Raw genomic sequence first — 6,000 nt, forward strand, 5'->3', positions numbered from 1 at the left:
CTTCCTTACTTTGTAAACAAGTAGTTAGCTCATGATTTTCCATTATATCTTCCTTTGTCCACATGGGAGCTTTGAACTTGGTACAAACTTCAAAAGAGGAGAACGTTGAGAACGTTGCATGACGAGCATGTTCTTCGCCCGCCCAGTCGACTACTGCTAGTTCCAGGTGTAGTGCGATTTTCACTACGAGGTTGTCGTTCTCGCTGCGTACCTTGGTTACTCGGTACACACTCTAACCTCAACAATGGTCCCGCTACGGCTTCATCGACTGCTAAATCATGTTCATCGTCCATATTCAAATCTACAATAGGATCGTTATTGTAGAAGGGTGTATCGAACTCTTCAAACTGATGAAATCCTGTCGCTTCTTGTTCTTGCCCTACATTGGTCAGAACCTCTAAATTGGTCGGAACCTCTAAATTGGCCGGAACCTCCTCATTCACACCAATCCCAACATCTGTTTCGGGAACGCAAGACCCTACCACACTCCGAGGGAGAGGATTAGTAGGCGGCGTAGGCTCCGAATTCCCAACTTTTCTCACCTTGGTCACGAATAATGGCATAAACTCTGTATTTGACATTGTTGCCCTCATCTCTAAAAACGTTCTCAGTTGGCGTTCTCTCTTAATAACCTCTGGCGCAACCATTTTTCCCTTCATGTACAAGGAACAAATCTCCAACTTTAAATCATACGCTACCGGATCAACTTCCAACTCTTCATATAAAATTTGTCGCAGTTCTTGTAGGGTTGTCTCGGTTTGCTAATCATCAACGTCAAGCTGCTATTTACTTTGTAGATCCAATTATAATTCTCACATAACCAAACACCATCGTACGATACAAGAAGGAACACTTTGTCTCCTGCAATTGCAAACCAAAAAAACAAGGTGAGTAAAGGAAAAAACACCCCAAAAAAAATAAAAATCGACATCCCATCGATATCAATAGACATGATGTCGATAATCACAACAGCAGAAATAATGGCACTGATTGTCGACATTGTGTCGACATACTATCGACATAACGTCGACAACCACACCAAGGATGCTCGCCATCGACATAATATCGACATACCATCGACATACAATCGACAATTAACAACGGTTACACATTTAATGTTAATAAATTTTACCTACGTTCCCAACAACCCTTCCCAACTGACACGTTGCATGTCAGACACGTGTCCTATCGACAAGCTGTCGACATGACGTTGACATGGCATCGACAAATGAGTTAGCAGTGACACTAAATTGGCATGTTGTCGACATGATGTCGACATAGTATCGACATTCAGTCGACAAATACACCATTTCAGGCGTTTTACCTGTACAGTTACGCATTTAATGACCATTAAATTTTCATACATTCCCAACATGTTTACTGCTCTATAAAAGCAAATCCCTTTCTTATTCATAAGTGCTCTTGTCTTCTACTTCTCTCTTACTCTTAAAAATTTCTCTTATTCTTAAGTTCTAAATATGGCCCCAAGAAAGAACAAAGGCAAATTCCCCATCTTAACTCCTGAAGAGCTGAAGCAGGAGCCTAATGTTGGCATGGTTACTCCTGAAATGCAGAAAGTTTTTGACGCCCAAAGAGCTTTCGAAAGAGAACGATGTGGGAACGAGTTCAGGTTCAGGCAACTTGAAGCACATTTTTGCAAAACTGGTGTATGGCCGGCTCCACCACCAGGGTTCCCCGAAGGATGCCGTCGTTGCAAACTAGGCATCTTTAACGGTAAACCGGTGAAGCCTGGAACATTATGCAAGTATTGCAAGGCTCACCCACAAGCCAAAGAATTTAAAAAAAAAAAATTTCTTATGCTATGGCTTGTGGTGAGTTTTATTTAATGTTTGTTTTTTTTTTATGAACTTTATTTTCTGTTTTTTTTTTATGTTTTTTTATGTTATGTTATGTTTTTTATGAACTTTATTTAATGTTAATGTTATGTTATGTTTATGTTTTATTCACGGTTTTTTTTCATTTGCATCGATATTTTGTCGACAAAATATCGACAACTTCTAAAAAAAAAAAGAAAAATGCTTGTTGTCGACATTCTGTCGACAACTGTCGACAAATAGTAAATACCATGTTGGTTGCATGATGTCGACATAACGTCGATAATGGTCGTCACTGACCTTTCCTTTTGTAATCATCGACAAACCATCGACATAGTATCGATAGATCATCGATAACACTGGAAAACCCATAATTCGACTGAAAACCAGATCTGCCAGATCTCAACAATTTCAGACCAAAAAACAGCAGTTCCAACAAAAAACACACATATAACAATTTTAAACTACATAAAGTCAAACAAAATGCTTAAAATACAACTTATCCATTATAATGGTGTAAGATTCTTGAGTGATATTGAGTTGTGCTTCGGTTTTCCACCAACACCCACCGAGAAAACAACCATTCAACAGGGAATAAAGAGAGTGACGAGAGAGTGGGACGGATAGAGGGAAATTTTTTGATAAGTTTTTCAATTTTTTTCTAGAGAGAGAGAGTGGTGCACGAGAGAGAGGGAAGAGGGAAGAGAGAGAGAAAGATCAATTTCAGATTTTAGCTATTTTTTTTTTTTAAAAGAGTAAAATGGGAAGTTCATGTAATTAATGGACTAAATTTGTACAAATTAAGGAAATGTATAAATTTTGATATGGCTTGTATTATTAAGGCCAAAAATTGAAATTTCCCTTTTCTAATTATTTTATTATTTTTTAAAAAAATCTTCTACTACCACACAAAAGTTTATTTTCTAATTATTTTATTATTTCTTTCAAAAAAAATTTACTACAAAACTCTAAAAAAATATAAATAATAATTATCTATATATACATTAATATTAAATTATGCATAAATCGCATCATTTTTCCTATTATATATATATATATATATATATATTCATCCTTCTCATTTTTATTCTCTCATTGGATTACAATATACAATATGGTTCATATAAGATGGTAATTTTATTATTATATTCATCTCTTTAGTGTTTCTTTATTATTTGAACCATACATATATCTATGTTAGTTTAATTTTATTGACTTGGATACACACCTTTAAGGTTTTATTAGTAGATAATTTTTTTATTTATAGACTTAATTACTAGGGAAATTACCGCATATACTGTTTCTTTAATTTTTTTTTTTTCAAATTTACAGTTTAGGTTTCTAAAGTGGTTGCATCGCTAGTTGCAATAGGGGTTTTCATACGATTTTTTGTTGCGATTTAAGTTGCAGTGCTAGCAATAGGGGTTTATACATAGAATTTCGTAAAAATACAAAAAATAAATGTTTAGAAGTGTAAAAATAAAAAAAGCCCTAAAAAAATAATATTTTTAAAAATTCCTCTAATCACTATTAGTTTTATATTACCTTAATGAATTAAGAAAGATAATTTTGACTTTTGTGATATGCTCTTTTTTATTTTTGTTTATTATGGTTTTTAATAAGTGTGCATTATGATAGGAGCAGAAGTCTATAGAAAAAGGCTATTGCTCTTGATCTAGGGTCAATGACTTTAGATATGTAAATCTCTAATGAACTTTTCTTTTAACTCTAGTAAATTATTTGGATAATCACTTTTATTATTTTAGAAAATTTATGTATTGCTATGATGACAAATCACCTTCTGTACTTGTATTTGTTCTCATATACATGAATTTAGATTTTTCACTTATGTACTTTATTATTAAAAACAAATAAAAAAAATTAACAAATTAGAGGGATCATATTTTTAATGAAATAATCACAAATTGAAATATTAAATTTTTGTAATATTTATCTTTAAATTTAAATTTAAGTTAAATTATTGTTATTTTAATTATATAACAAATAATTTCACAAAATAAATTATATAACAAATAAACAAAATTATAAAACAAATCATCTATATATAAATGAGAGATATGAAGCGATAATGTGACGCTCTAAAATGACATTATTTCACTTTATTTTTTTCTCAATTTTTCACATTTTTTAAGTAATATTAAATACTATTAATTAATATTTTTCATAAATTTAAAATCTATCAACCTATCTATATATCTATATATATAAAGGAGAGATGTGAGGCGGTGACGTGGCACCCTAAAATCTCTCTAATTAGCATTATTTGTTCTCTAAGTAATTTTCTCAATTTTTTTAATTTTTTATTAATTTTATAAATGTTAAATAATGTAAAATATATATATTTTTATTTTTTTTCTCCATACTTCTCTTATTTTTTTATTTTATTTTTTCAAAAAATAATAACTCTTTTTTTTTTGGGCCTTTTGCTTTTTCTCTTCATCACATTTTATTTTTATCTATTTAAATTAAGATTGATGTATTTTTTTTTTTTTTTTGTGTGTGCTTTTGGCTTTTTTTAAACAAAATTGAAAACAAAAAAAAATAAGATATTTAAAAATGACATTTTAAAAAAAAAATTGATAATTCCAAAATCTTTGGCTATAACATTTTTATCCTTTTGGTTTTTTTTTTAAAAAAAATTAAGATATTTAAAAATAATATATTTTAAAAAATTGATAACTCTAAAATCTATCATCATGTTTTGACTTTTTACCTTTGTTTATTTTTTTAGGATATTTAAAAATTGATTATACAATTCTCATTTAGTACGCAGGATTGGACTGGATTGGACTGAAAGGGATTGGACTAGACTAGATTATGTTGAAAGTAATCTTGTGTTTGGTTTAAGAATAGACTGGACTACTTTATTTGTTTCCTTTTAGAAAATAAAAACTTAAATTAAAATAAAACATATAAGAATAAACAAATAAAAAATAAATGATTCACAGCAAAAAAAATTAAAAAAAAATAATTAAATTATAAAATTAAATAAAAAATAATATATCCTATATAATCAAATATATATCATAAATATATAATAAAATAGTTTAGCATATTTTTTTATTTAATAAATAATTAAAATAGTAAAATAAAAATATTTGAATAACATAAAATTATTTATGTTAAACACTAATTTAATTACTAACTTAATGTAAATATTTGTTTTTTAAAATATTTTTATAAATTTTCTAGTCATTTAAAATAATATATAATTTTATTGTCATATTGTTTCTTATTGTTTAATTAACAATATTTTAAATTTTGAAAACTTATGTATAATAATTTAAAATTATACATTTTTACTAATTTTAATAAATAAGTTTTTGATAAAAAAAAATTATAAATAAATGTGTGATAATTCTTTCATTTAAATTCTTATAAAATTTAAAATATATTAATAAAATCAAAATTAAAAAAACGATAAAAAAAAATACAAATCTCATATGCATTGGATTATTTATCCCACCCTGCTGGATGGGATAAATAATCTCAGACAGATGAGATTAGCTGGATTAGTTATCCAGACTTCTGCCATGCCCAAACACTGGATTGGAAAAATTAGCCTGTCTAATCCAATCTAGTCCTGCGTACCAAACGGGCCCCAAGTGAAATATGGTGAAGATAATTGTTTTAAAATTATTTATAATTTTTTTTTAAATCTCAATTTTGTGTGAGGATTTTTTCGTTCATCAGCTTTTTTATATAAAGAGCGAGCCTATTTTTTTTACGTGAGAGATCTCTTACATGCCCAATTGGAATTTTTCCAAATGAGGCTGACAATGGTATTCCAAACACTGGTTCGAAAATTCCTCAACTTAAAAAATATCTAAAGAATCTTAATAATCAATACTTAAAATTCCTCAACTTAATTTTGAAATTTTAAATCCAAAAGACATTCAGATTTAAGTTGATTAGTTAGAGATAACTAAATATCAACTTCAATAGGAATATTTAATAAAAAATTTAAATTAAGCTTCAGAAAGAATCTAGATGGCTATAATTCTATATTTAATTAAATACAAGAAAATACATATAGTTTAGCTTAGAATATAAAATTCTTTAAACTATGGTTTTCTTAAATTAATTTTAAAATAAATGAAATTAATTATGTTGCTAATCAATTTTATTAGGTTAAACTAATTTA

The sequence above is a fragment of the Cannabis sativa genome, chromosome 6 (genome assembly GCF_029168945.1).
Source record: "Cannabis sativa cultivar Pink pepper isolate KNU-18-1 chromosome 6, ASM2916894v1, whole genome shotgun sequence".
Classification (NCBI taxonomy): Eukaryota; Viridiplantae; Streptophyta; class Magnoliopsida; order Rosales; family Cannabaceae; genus Cannabis; species Cannabis sativa.